This window comes from Dermacentor albipictus, chromosome 1, assembly GCF_038994185.2.
Source record: "Dermacentor albipictus isolate Rhodes 1998 colony chromosome 1, USDA_Dalb.pri_finalv2, whole genome shotgun sequence".
NCBI lineage: Eukaryota > Metazoa > Arthropoda > Arachnida > Ixodida > Ixodidae > Dermacentor > Dermacentor albipictus.
The window spans coordinates 403,954,785-403,967,836 of record NC_091821.1 but is presented as its reverse complement, the minus strand read 5'-3'; the positions used below and the strand labels follow the sequence as shown (position 1 = coordinate 403,967,836).

The following is a 13,052-nucleotide window of genomic DNA, read 5'->3' as shown; positions in this document are numbered from 1 at the left end:
GTTATTCTTGGTATGAGTCAAGCACTAAATTTCATAATGCTACGTTATGCTGTTGAATTTTTATTACAGCTTCACAGAGTGCGAAATAAAAACCAGGTAATTTTAAAGCGTGTTTGTTATGTACCGATTACCGGTGGTCACAAGAGAATCTTAGGTTCTCGAGTAATAAATTATAGTACCTGTTGGGATATTCATCGTTAAACATTAGTCTGAAATGTGAAAGGGATTTCCCCTTTTACACAATAAACGATACTGATTTCACACTAAACGATACTCCTGATTTCACCGGCAATTAGGATCTGAACTTATCTGAAACTGAAAATCTGATTTTTTCTTCTTAACTTTATCTCGAATACTAGGCTACAAATTTTCCCGAAGCCAAATCTCGGGAAACACAGTAAACCTATCAAAACAAATGGTTTGAAACTCTCTACCGGGGCATTAATTGTAAACGTGAAAATGTTGCCGAAGCCAAATATACGTCTGAAGTGAAAACAAAAGATATCTGCAGAAGAGAAACACATGACTAGATGAGTGAGTTCCAGCGTGACACTAAACTTTCTCTACAAACATTTTCAATCACCATTTACCATAAAATGACGTAGGCAGAAAACACTAGCGTGCTCAGCAAGAAGCCCGAAATCCCCATCAAATAGAAATGGGTTCAGTGGGGCTGGTTGGGTCATCATAAGAATAAAAACAGGAACAGTGCAACACAGGACGACCTAGTAAAGAACACAGGACAGAGCGCTGTGCTGTGCTTACTTTAACTCGCCAAACTTTTTGTCCAGGATAGCGCTCTGTGCAGTGCTCTTTACTGGCTTGTCCGGTGTTGCGCTGTTCCTATTTTGACACATCAAATAATTCGAAAACGACCGATAAAGGCACGTTCAAAAAAAAAGAACACTTCCGGTTCTTTACTTTATCGCACAGATAGTCTAACAGCTCCAACGACAAAGCCACCATTCGTGGGTTTAGGGTGAGCAGTTTGACTAGATTGCAGTCCCGCGTCTCCAGAAAGTAGAAATTTGAGAAATAAGCGTACAAACGACAAAATGAATAGCCAGTATTTAAGAAGCACGGCTATAGATATATGGATGCTACGTGTCCCTCAATAGAAGCTATTCGAACAAAAACAGAATAAGCTGCAGGGTGGACTTTTGTAGGAAACTACTATAGCTATAGGGCTCTTGCCTATCACATAGCATATTCAGCCGTACATTTGATCTTTTCTAGGACCCCGAATAATGCTCCCTTTTCATTCGGCGAGCGTCCCGAGCGCAAAATTGAAAACAACAGGACAAGCCCTGATTGAGCCTCGCATCACTTCGCCGTAGACATTCTAGAATGAATTATTAATGCACCTTCGTTGAAGTATTAATCTGGCTCCCATGCTCCGGTAATGAAAAACGTGATCGCGCCTGTAATGTGCGAGCTATCCGCTTTGGCGGATGGAACTGACTGCGTAAGCCCGGAATGAGATGTCGTTAGAAGATGGTAGTGATCGCTGCGTAGTAAAGATACCCATATTTAATTTAATCGCTTCGAAGTAAAACTTGAGTCCTGGTAGCGCCAGAGAAATTATAATGATATCATTGTTTTATCGCTTTAACAAATGTGATAATGTTCAACAAGTATCTGCATCTTATGCGGCTTTCTTGGGCAGAAGTTAAAATTTGTAGTTAGAAAAAAAAATCTACTTGCCTTGATTTTTTCTCATAATTGGTAAGATTGTACTAAAATATTTAAATCTGCGTTAACAGAGCTGTTCACGACGTGAAGCGGTCACGGATGTTGGAAATTACAGCATTAACAAAGATTTTTGGTCTGGCATACTCTGTAGAATAATAAAGGACGCTGTTCTGCTACGTATGAATTTGCCCTGCTGTACCCCTGCCTTAACGGCCGCATTTCGGTGGGGGTGAAATACCAGAACCCCCCGTGTACTTAGTGGGTGCACGGTGAAGAACCCTAGGTGGACCAAATTTCCGGAGTACACCACTTCAGCATGCATCAAAATCAGATCGTGGTTTCGGCACGCAGAACCTCATAATTAATTAATTTGCCCTGCTTATTCGTTCGCGTGAAGGTTGAAGGGTTACACCTGTAGAAGACACATGCAAAGAGGAAACGCCGAGAACAAGCACAGCGAGCACGGTAGAGTCTAAGCAAAGCGCTATGCACAAAGGTCAGCTTTCTGGTAGAAACGCGGCCTCATACGTGGGCCAGTCTTCTGCTATTGTTTCGCATTCTTATTATTCGACCCTGAGAAAATTGAACATAAAAGGCATGCGCTGTCGGAGTTTTGTTTCATGACATTTGTTTTCGGACTGTCATTTTCAATATTCCGCGAAAAAATTTTAAAAGAATGTAAGCAAAGGTATGAGCAACTTTCGTGCTTTATAGAATGTTTTGCGGCCTCGGACAAACACCGCCAATTTAAAGAGATGACCAGCTAGCTAGGCTTGCGCGTAAAAAAGAAAGAGAAAGCGCGCCTTCGCGCATAGCGTTCGCCACCAGCGTTACGCCTTTTTTTGTCTGTTATTTATTAACCAATTTATTTTATTTTGTTAATTGAATCATATTACCACCCTATTCGTGGCCTATCCACCACAGTGGGTTTGTGCCATTGACTGAGGCTTCATCATCATCATCATCATCGTCGTCGTCGTCATCGTCGTCGTCGTCGTCATCATCATCATCAGCAGCAGCAGCAGCAGCAGCAGCATCATCGTTACGCGGTAGAGATTTCGTTTGCATAAGATGCAGCTGCCGAGAAGGGGCAACTTTGGGCTGGTTAGGGAGCCTACATGCAATCGCTGCTTTAGGGTGCTGACAACACCAAAATATTGACCGATATTTACCACCAAATTTGGTGAGTAGAAGTCCGCTAGAAGCCCCAGCGCATTCCTGGATTCTTTTTTTTTTCACACTCTGATGTACCAACATTGGCAAGCGATTTATAATATCTTTTTTTAGTTTTCAGCCAATGCGCACACGAAGCCTGCACACATCCCTAATATATTAAACGCCTTTTTTCTTTTACTTTAACGCACCAAACTTCTTTTTTTGTAATTGCGCGCCGTGCGACATGCATAAACCAACAAGTTAGGCGCACGATGGCGTGCTCATGGCTGTATTATCTCACACCAAGAATTTGAGCGCCATTAAGCATTGTCGTTGCCTTCCACTTGCATGTAATATATAAGGGGTGTCTTTTTAAGTTTGCTGTAACAAACGCTGTGTTTACTAGTCTGTTTAACTAAAGCGCAGACGTGCCGTGTACTGCGCTCATACATGCTATATGTCTCTGGCTGCTGAAGCCAAAGCTTATTAAAAAAATTAATTAGTTTCACGACACCAAGGGTAGCGGGAAATGCAGTGTGTTGGCTAGTCTTTCGCCATTTTCTCTCCCACATCTTATAATTTGTCAGAAAGTTTAACCCACCAATTCAGGTGCCGGCGGCAACTACCCTTGCAAAGGCCATATCCACCTTAAACCAGCACTTGCATGTAGGCTCCCTATATATGGCCGCTCTATATACGTATAGCGTCGCGAGTCCCTGCTCTGAAGTCGGTGCGGCGATCGGTGCAGTGCCTCAATCAGTGCCTCAACAAAGCCCGAAAAGAAAACACGGATAGAGCTGCGCTAAAATTTCGCATTAGGGAGTATCATACTTTCCGTAAATTTAATAATAATAATAACAATATTCGGGGTTTTACGTGCCAAAACCACTTTCTGATTATGAGGCACGCCGTAGTGGAGGACTCCGGAAATTTTGACCACCTGGGGTTCTTTAACGTGCACCTAAATCTAAGCACACGGGTGTTTTCGCATTTCGCCCCCATCGAAATGCGGCCGCCGTGGCCGGGATTCGATCCCGCGACCTCGTGCTCAGCAGCCCAACACCATAGCCACTGAGCAACCACGGCGGGTTTCCGTAAATTTAGTATCGTAGTATCGAAAATTTCTATAGGGTGTATATAGGTGTGTATAGGGTGCGGAATCTTTGGTATCAGCTCGCATATTTTGACTCCATTATTTTCGGGATCGAAAACCACATTCTTTGATTGCACTTCCTTCGGGAGCAGCCAGCGTTCGTAGACTGCCCATAACCACAGCAACTGCATGCCCACATGGTTAGACTGCATTGTCTTGAGTATCGGCAAACCAAATAGGCTATAAATCTACATAACCGACAGGGAATTGTAAGGGCCGCTCGCTTAGCAATATATTGCGAAAAAAGAAAAACGATAATTACATGCGTGTAGACTCCACCGCCGCAATGAAGGCTACCTGTGCATCGCATTATGCTACAAATATGCAGTTCAGTTGAACCTTCCAATTTCTTTCCGCACTCGTTCGATCTCTCGTGCCGCGTTTGAATTCCACTGCCTCGATCTTATTGCGCAGGAACTGTTCACAGATGCTCTTGGAGGTTTCGAAGTATTCAAAATCCTAGTCCTTATCAGAATGTTGGACAGCGCAGCGTTGAAATCGTGCTGATGCAATGCGACATCGCGTACGATCCGCGATTCCCATTCATTCTGTGGCCTCCTTGGTCTCCCACGTGCTCTCTTCGTCTGATCCTCCAATCTTGGGTAGATATCGTAATCGCGTGGCCCGAGTGTTATTCTCCCAGAAAACTATTGGCGTAATGTTGCGCTTCTTTCGGCTGCCTTTGAGGGTGTAGTGGATGTTTGTGCGTGCACTTCCACGACTTATTTTCACTTTCGTGTTATGTATTATTTCTGCGTTTCCTCCTTTCCCAATGCAGTGCAGCAAACTAGGAGAAATCGGCTTAAGCTTTCCGCACTTTCTTCTGTGCATTATATCTCTCACTTCGCGCTTCAAATATAAGAAGTAGATGAAAATTAACTAAGGCAAAATGGCAAAAATGTAAATAGACCGTGCATCTTCCTTCTCTTTTATGCCGTGCATTTATACCTGACACTTGAAATATTTCGCAGGACATCAGACGCTCATTTCACGCAGCGTTCTTTCGAAAGGGCTGTTTGCGTAGGCCGCCACGGATGCGAAAATGAAAGGGCGCGCCCCCCCCAAAAAAAGATATTAGTTTAACTGTACACTTTGCAGCCTATACACGTTATGTGTAGTATTTGCTTCCTCCTATAAACACTTTCAGTTCTTTGCACACTCTATGCCATAAGTGACCCGCACGGCACAAATATCATAATACATTTGTTGCGTGGTTTGCAAGAATGTATTTACTGAGCGTACTCAAGCGTACCCCGTGCTAGGCGAAAGCTCTCGAAAAGCGCATCCTTCGATATGGATACATTAGAAAGGTGATAGCATTGCGTTATAATTCAGACCTAGGGACGATGAAATTGGCCGCATCCGCGAAGCCCTTAGAATGAGTTCCGTCGCATTTGCTACTAACACATAATCACCTCTCCTTAGACCGACAACCACAAGCAATCGGAGAATAAGCAATACGCTCCTACATACCCCGTCCAGGCTCGCAGGTTAAAAAAAAGAAACCATGAATCAATTTGTATGTTGTGAAAGCCCAAGAAAAGAAATCGGCAAGCGCGGTTTACTCAACTGAATTAACAAAACCAAAATAATCGTGAGCTTTCCCTCGCGAGCTGCTGCCTATCAGGTTAGGGTGCTGTTTGATTGGGTAATCCGAGATCCGGGGAAGCAATATTTCATACATGAGATTGCACAATGAAATATAACGATTACAAAATTTAACGAGCAGTGTCAGCATTTAACCTCTTTCTTTAAAAAAAAGACTTCATCGTCAAAGTTGCTCTTAGTCCTGCACTTTTCAAGCGTTTCAAGCACTTTTCGCAGTGCATAGAAAAGAATGTTTCAATCAAGGGGTTGTGCAAGATAAAGAACAATCTTTGGCTCATTTGTTTGAAAAGTATGTCCCGTAGCTATGTGTTTATCGACCCCTATAGCTGCTGAGTCTGTATCAACTGAAGAAAAGAAAACAAGCAGGGAATTGCTTAGGGCAACGTTCCCCTCACGGCGTTCGTAAAAACGTATTTGCACATATACGCAAAAACTCGTCAAGGTGGACGGACGAAAATTATTGAGATGTTTAAACAAAAAAATAAGCTGTTATGATTGAAAAACATTCAGCCTATTGTACATTTCTCGCTTTATTTCAGTTGCTGAAAAGAAAAAAAAATTCCATCTCTCAGATTCTTAATTGATTTATTACTTTGTAAGGCTTAGTTTTCACGACTCCTAATAACCGTCAATATGTATGTCATTAGCACTTGTCACGGAGTAAGACATATAGGAGGTGAAACTCCCGTCAGCGCGAGCGAGCGCGGGCGACCAGATAAAGTCACAATTGTTGCATGCGCCGACGCTACCCTATGCAGTGGCGGCACCATGCGGCGCATCGTAGAAGCAGCAGCGGAAAAAAAAAAAGCAGCGCCCGGCGCTCACTCCGGCGGCACCCGCTCAAAGCAGACGACAAGCAGACGACACGGGTGTTTGCTTCAGCGGGCACGCCGTAACCGAACTGCGTAGGTGCGCGCACTTAAGAAAACTGTTTTGTTGTGTGCCCATCAAAAAAAGCAACACGTGTGGCAAACTTCCGCTAATCTTCCTCTTATCGCCAAGCAGCTAGGGCAACTAGTTTTCGCGAGTCTTATAAAAAAGAAAAGGAACGGAAACACATGCACGGCGGCATCCTTCCTAAGCGCACCCCTGTGAGCACTAGAGCGAGAAAGAAGCGGTCGCCCTTTGAGCGATTAGGAACGAGATAGCCATCAGTTTCGCAAGCGCAAAAAGCCGAAAACCGCCCGCCACGGAGCAAGATAGCCCTGGCTACAACCAGAAGCTACGTATCATCTTATAGCTGTCATGGAAAACGAGTTTTATTTTTTACTGTGCTCAAATGGCTGAAGCGTAGCAGCAGTTGCTTTTCGGGCTAGTCAGGGGCGCGCGGCCGAACGGGAGCAACACTCGACCGGTTGCCCTGGCAACCGAAACAGCGGTAATTTCTTCCCATGCCGCCAGGTGGCGCCAGCATGAAAATATATCCGCGGGCTTGTGACCTTTTCTGGTCGCCGCAAACAGCGGAGTTTCCACTCCTATATTTCTTGCTCCGTGGCACTTGTACACTGGTGTTCACTTTTAAAATACCAAGTGCCAATAACAGATATTTCATTAGGGTGCTTTCGAAATTGGTGTGAACAAATGGTAATTGCAGCTGGTGGGAAGCAATTTCCCTTGTCCAACTCTATACGCCGCAGGCGTTCACTTTTCCCTATTGCATAAGCGCCCTATGTAGCGGTTTGTATTTTTTGAGTCAGACTCGGATCCATTCACTGAGAGACTGCTGGATCATGCGCTCGGAATTGAAAATGACGCCACTAGGTTTTTTGAAGAACGAGCAACACCACCCAAGAGGGGTTAATATATTTATACAGGCTTATTACAGTCGTCAGCTGAGGCCAACGTCGGCTTAGAGTAAGCCCCTAAATTCGAAGGAAGAGTTCCAAGAGAATTCCGAGAAAGAAATTCCAAGGAACTTCCGTCTTAAACTGACGCTGGTATCTCCCCAGAGATGACTCAATAAAGCAGAAGTTTACGTGCACAAAATTAGAAACCTTTGAAAAGACTCCCCTCAGTGTGCCGGTGAGCCTGGGTGCTGAGATGAAGCTTCAGGTTCGTCCCTATAGTAGGCGCACAAGCTGCACATAGCGTCGGCCTACACGCCTGCAGAGGCGTTCAAAGTCGACTGTGTTCCTTCTCCATCTTGCACTATGCGAAACAAAATGGGCTATATGATAAACTCATCCTTATAAAGGGAAACACGTGGGCACCTGGAAAATAGGGTCGTCGGTGGCGTGTTGTGCGGTGCCAAAGAGAAATGGGAAACATAAGGAGAGAAAGACACGGTTTCTGCTTGTAACAGGAACGTTTTTTTTTTTTCTTAACCTTTCAATTGGAGCATGCGCCCCAATAAGGACGGCTTCATTCAAGTTTCATAAGAGCACACCTAGTCTACCGCAACTTCGGAAGTGACAGCAGTCAAGAGTGATTATGACTGGTATCATAATCACCGTATAGATTCTGCCATTCACCACCCCTGGTGGTCAGTATCAACACAAAATGACGCGCAGGTAGTACAACTAACGGCATCACTTTCCCCTTTTGTTTTCGCATTTCGCTGCGGCGCCGAGCAACGTGTGGCTAACGGTGTTATTTGACACGCACTGGCGTTTTCCTTTCATATAGAGACAGAAAGAGTACAACATTTCACCTGATCCTGGAAGCACTTCTACTCTGAAAGGAAGATGAGGGTTTCCTGGCGAACATGTATATAGTTTAATTTCGCAGAAACACCTTGATTAGGTTGCAAAGAAGTGCTGAAATATGCGAGAAACTGAACTTATCAACTCGTGGCGACATATTCCTGACCCAGTGAGGAAATGCACAGGTGGAGCAATTGGTGACCGAGTCTGCCAGGCTATAGCTACGCCTGTAGCAACACAGCAACAGTACCAGCAGTTAGTTCGTGCAATATCTCGCTACGATGCACCTTCTTTTCTGGACGTTTTGATGCATTGCGCATTACCTTTTAGGCTTCGTATGTGCGGACGTAGATGACCACTTAAACGCTGATGGTGCGTCGTACATGTAGCACGTGCATGTGGGCCAACCTGGACGGTGGTGGAAGGGAAGGGCTAGTGAGGGCGCGTTTTACTTACACTGCTACTAAGAGCTAGACACTGCACAAAAACAAACGACTGCAACTGCTAAGGTTATGCCTAGCGATACTTAAAGCATACAAAATATTTAGGCTCTTCAAACATCTGTGATAAAGTGGCACGGGAGTGCGTCGCTATTTAGCACGCATCTCTCGGTAGGCACATATTCGACGACTGCTTAGCATTATGTTCGTTTAAGAAGGCCGGTAGCTATATAATACCACTTTAGTTTGAGTGAATGAGTGAGAAAACTTTATTTCGAATCAGAAGGATTCGCGTCCGGCGAGTTAGTGGGCTGAGGCAACCGCCGAGGTCACGGCCAAGACTTCTTGCCTCTCGGCGGCTTCCTTGGCCCGCTGGACTGCCCAGACTTGGTCTTCCAAGTTCGAGCTGAGCAGCGCGGCCTGCCATCACGCGCGGAGGCTGTCGATGGAAGCTTCGCTCTCATTGTCCTGTATTAGTTCTTGGCATTTCCATAGCATGTGTTCTAGTGTGGCTCTGGTGCCACACACTTTGCATCTATCTGTTGTGTATATGTCTGCATAAATAGCGTGCATTAGTATCGGACACTTGTATAATTTGATTTGTAGTTGCCGCCACTGGACAGCTTGCGATCTAGTGAGGTGTGGATGGGGTTATGGATAAGTGCATCTTTGCATCTTGTAATGGTTGTTGATGTCGTTGAACCTGGTCATTCAGTCTTCCAACTGCCATACTTCGGAGGGCCTTGTCGAGGGGTCTATATATATACGTTCGTCGCAGCTCGAAAGTGAGTCCTCGAGCTACGTTGTGTGCCGCCGCTTTAGGGTTGTCCTCTCCCATTGAGTCGGTGGTGTGGGCTGGTATCCATAGGATTTGGACGCATCGGTCTTCCCTTGTTGGCTTGCCTTTTCTGAGTATGTTTAGCGCCTCAGCTGAGATCCGGCCGTTCTCTAAGTTGCGTACAGCCACCTGGGGATCGCTGATTATACAGTACGGGTTGGTTTGCGGTATATGGCTAACGCTATAAAGCCGCTTCTTCCGCCGTTTCTATGTGTGTCTTGTTTATAGTCAAGCTTATGCAGCACTGTCTTTTGTGGTTAAGCACTGCTGCGACAGAGCTGCGTTTGTGTTTGTAACATGCAGTGTCTACAATGACTGCGTCCTTGTTTCTTCCATAGTTCTTAGCCATGTTCTTTGCCCTGCATTTTCTCCTGCACTTGTGGTGCCAATAAACTTAAAGATACATTGCAAAAATAAATAAATTTTCGTCTCCTTTCATTCGAAACTATTGCAGCATTTACAAATTAGCGGTGAAGCAGCCTGTGAGCTGTCTGACAAAGTCATTTTTTCGCAAAACCAATTTCTTTCAACTATTTGTTAAGCAAACACTGACATCTTCATTATCAGTGAACAATTTTTATTGAAGCTTTCTTTAATGCAGACTTACAGATAGGCTCTGCAATAAACTAGGATACTTTAATAACAATAACCCATCACGTTATGACTTCATTCTTGTGCTACCGACTAAAATGGCACATTCTTAACTTATTTTTGCTACATTCCTACTAATAAGAAGGCAGGCATTTTAATTCCATGCATAGGGTCCGCGATAAAAATGAATTTATTGTCGAATCGTTTCCATTTCTGTACTGCGGTCGCAAGAAGTCACGTTTGCTGCATTACGCAACTTTATGCCCGCCGTCCTTGCTTTGTAGCTATGGTGTTAGGCTGCTAAGCACGAGGTCGCGGGATCTCATCCTGGCCACGGCGGCCGAATTCTGATGGGGGCAAAATGTGAAAACAGTCGTGTACTTAGGTTTAGGTACACGTTGAAGGATCCCAGGTGTTCCCAGTTTCCGTAAACTCTGACTACGGCGTGCCTCATAATAAAATCGTGGTTTTGGCATGTAAAACCCGATAATTTATTTTTTTTGTAGGCAGCTTTGTATCACTTTCTATCGATAAAAAGATTGTGGGATCCACCTCACGATGACTGTCGACCGTGATGCGTTAGTGTCGAATCAGTATAGCGACACAACATATTGTCACCGGCGAAACGAGTTATATATAAAGGGTGTACTGCAGCGGTAAATCTCTTTAGTGCTGTGCTAAGAACACTCGGTGCAATGTAGAGCTGCCGCAAATGACATATTCCGCCCCCCCCCCCACACACACACACACTTTCAAAAAGGGGGGGGGGGGCAGATACGCCTATGACGGCGGCGGAGGTGCAGTTCACCAATCAAGGGCCCATATACACCGTTTCACTGGTCATTCATCTTGACAGGGTGGAAGGGGACTGAATATTTTTTTCTTCTGAGAGGTGGCATGGCACCAACATTCTTATATTCGGCAAGTGCTTAGGCCAAGGCCAAAGTTAAAAAAATTGGAAAGTGATTAGGCTTGAAATGGAACGTCGATGGCCCATAGGCCCCTTTTGCCTCTGTCTGTAACCTTATACTAGCTTGGTCAGCACCACGCGAGTCGCAGCAAAGCAGCTCATCACAGACCTATCACAGAATTACTGATAGCCATAGCGACACAAACTTTTTTCGACAGTGTTCGTTAACTGTTTGAGTAGATAAATAACATGTTCACCTGGACTGCGAGCATTTTTGAAAGAAAACTGACTTGTCATCTCGACCCTCCGAAAGTGGATGGCCTGCGAAGCTATCAAAAAACCACCCAAATACCGTCGATAGGAATACGAAATGTTTTATAGTTCTGGCTAGACTTAGTACAGCACCGTTGCTGAGCATTATTATTTTGCACTCTTTTACATTCGTCGTACTCACGCTACTTGTCGGGAGTCTTAACATTGCGCGGTCTACGCATGGATGGCTTGCAATACGCGAAGATGCCAGGCAGGTCTCCCTTTTATATACGAAGTTTGATGACGTCACTCACTGATTCGTGTGCTGTTGTTGCCCCTCTCCCACCGGAGCAGCTTATGCAACCGTAATCTTTATCACGAAACACACGCGGGGAGAAGGAACCTGTCACGCATTGTTCACAAGGGCCCTATCATCCATCACGCGGTTTTGACACTTGTTTTGTGCTTTTTTTCTTTATTCAATGAATACTGAGCTGCGTGTTGTAGGCCTAATTCCAAAGCAGCGGCGCTATAAAGTAGAACTATTCCAAACTTTTCTTTTCCAGGGGTGCTATGCAGGATGCGTCGAGTTTGGCGAAACTCGGGATCTGTACGAGCTCTGGCGACACCCCAAGATGAAAGCACGAATGGTACCGAGACACAGTTTATCTTTCGACAAGCCTCCAGTTTCATTGGTTTATCTAGATTCACTCTGGCTGGCTATCATTCCTTGGGCGTTGCCTTCTGGGCGGTCGACAAACTGGGGCTCACGTGATCATACCGTCGGTGCATGGTCGTGCCTTCTTTCACTTGTTTGTCGTTCCACCGAGTGCATTACATGCAGAAGCAAGTTGTAAAACAAATGCATTTAGCACAATATTATTAGTTACTTTAACGTGGTTTAGAAGCATTTTGAAGCTTACGAGATGTGCACTCAATGCGTCTTAGACTAATTTGTAATTTAGTACGCTTCGCATTATACTACGAGGGAGCGCTGTAGTGGCGTCATCACATCCATTCACCGGGCAAGCATGGCGGCTAAGCATCAGAGCGGCCCAGTGTAAACAAACCCGTACAACGAGCTTGCAGTGCGCGACGTAGTGATCAGGCTCGACTTGGATCAGGCTATTTCTTGGATAGTTCTGTTCCTCCGTGGGCAATCTTCCCGTGCACCCGGTAAGACTGCCAATAGCTTCGGCGATTTTACAAATCGCAACGCGCACCTATTGTTCACGGCGAAGTGCTGAAGAAACAACTTGTCCGGGGCTGCTTCTGCGAGTGCGCCGAGTTCCTCCACTCTGCGTGACTGCGAGCGTCACGAACATTACATAGTGTGGGCAAAAGGTAGACATCCTATATAGCTACGATGCGACGAGGTGGTACCGACGATGGATCTCGCTACCAACACAGTGAAGGAGACTTCGACAAACTGCAGATAAGTATATTTCTACTGTTTCATATTTAGCATAATAAGAGTGCACGGATTAAGTCACTTTCGTAGTAGCGAACTGAATGTCCAGTAGTTTAAAGAAGGCAGTGAGAACCAATGAGTGTTCGTGCTTTTACGTGCAAGTGGGCCCGCGAAAATATGGAATAGATGAAGGTAACCTTCACCAACTTGGTGAGGCAACAGAAATTCATGAGTGACATTAAGCTAGAAAATTTATGGAAGAGTATCTTTATCCAAGTGAAATATCAATAGCAAGTACTGATATAAAGCAGGAAACTTATACAAAAATTTCATGGGCTGAACAGCACATGGAAGGCATTA

The 13,052-nt window shown here is 44.9% G+C and overlaps 1 protein-coding gene across 12 annotated transcripts in view; it reads right to left on the bottom strand.

The window, feature by feature from the left end:
* The window catches only part of LOC135903595 (uncharacterized), a 1,541,440-nt gene that overhangs the window by 937,527 nt on the left and 590,861 nt on the right, over positions 1-13,052 (bottom strand). For 3 of the 12 annotated variants that reach the window (XM_070532127.1, XM_070532122.1, XM_070532123.1), the window contains one exon: positions 8,574-8,658. The exons of the other annotated variants lie outside the window; for them this stretch is intronic. The gene's annotated coding sequence lies outside the window, so the exon portion shown is untranslated. The remainder of the gene's footprint in view (positions 1-8,573; positions 8,659-13,052) is intronic. 12 annotated transcript variants of the gene reach the window in all.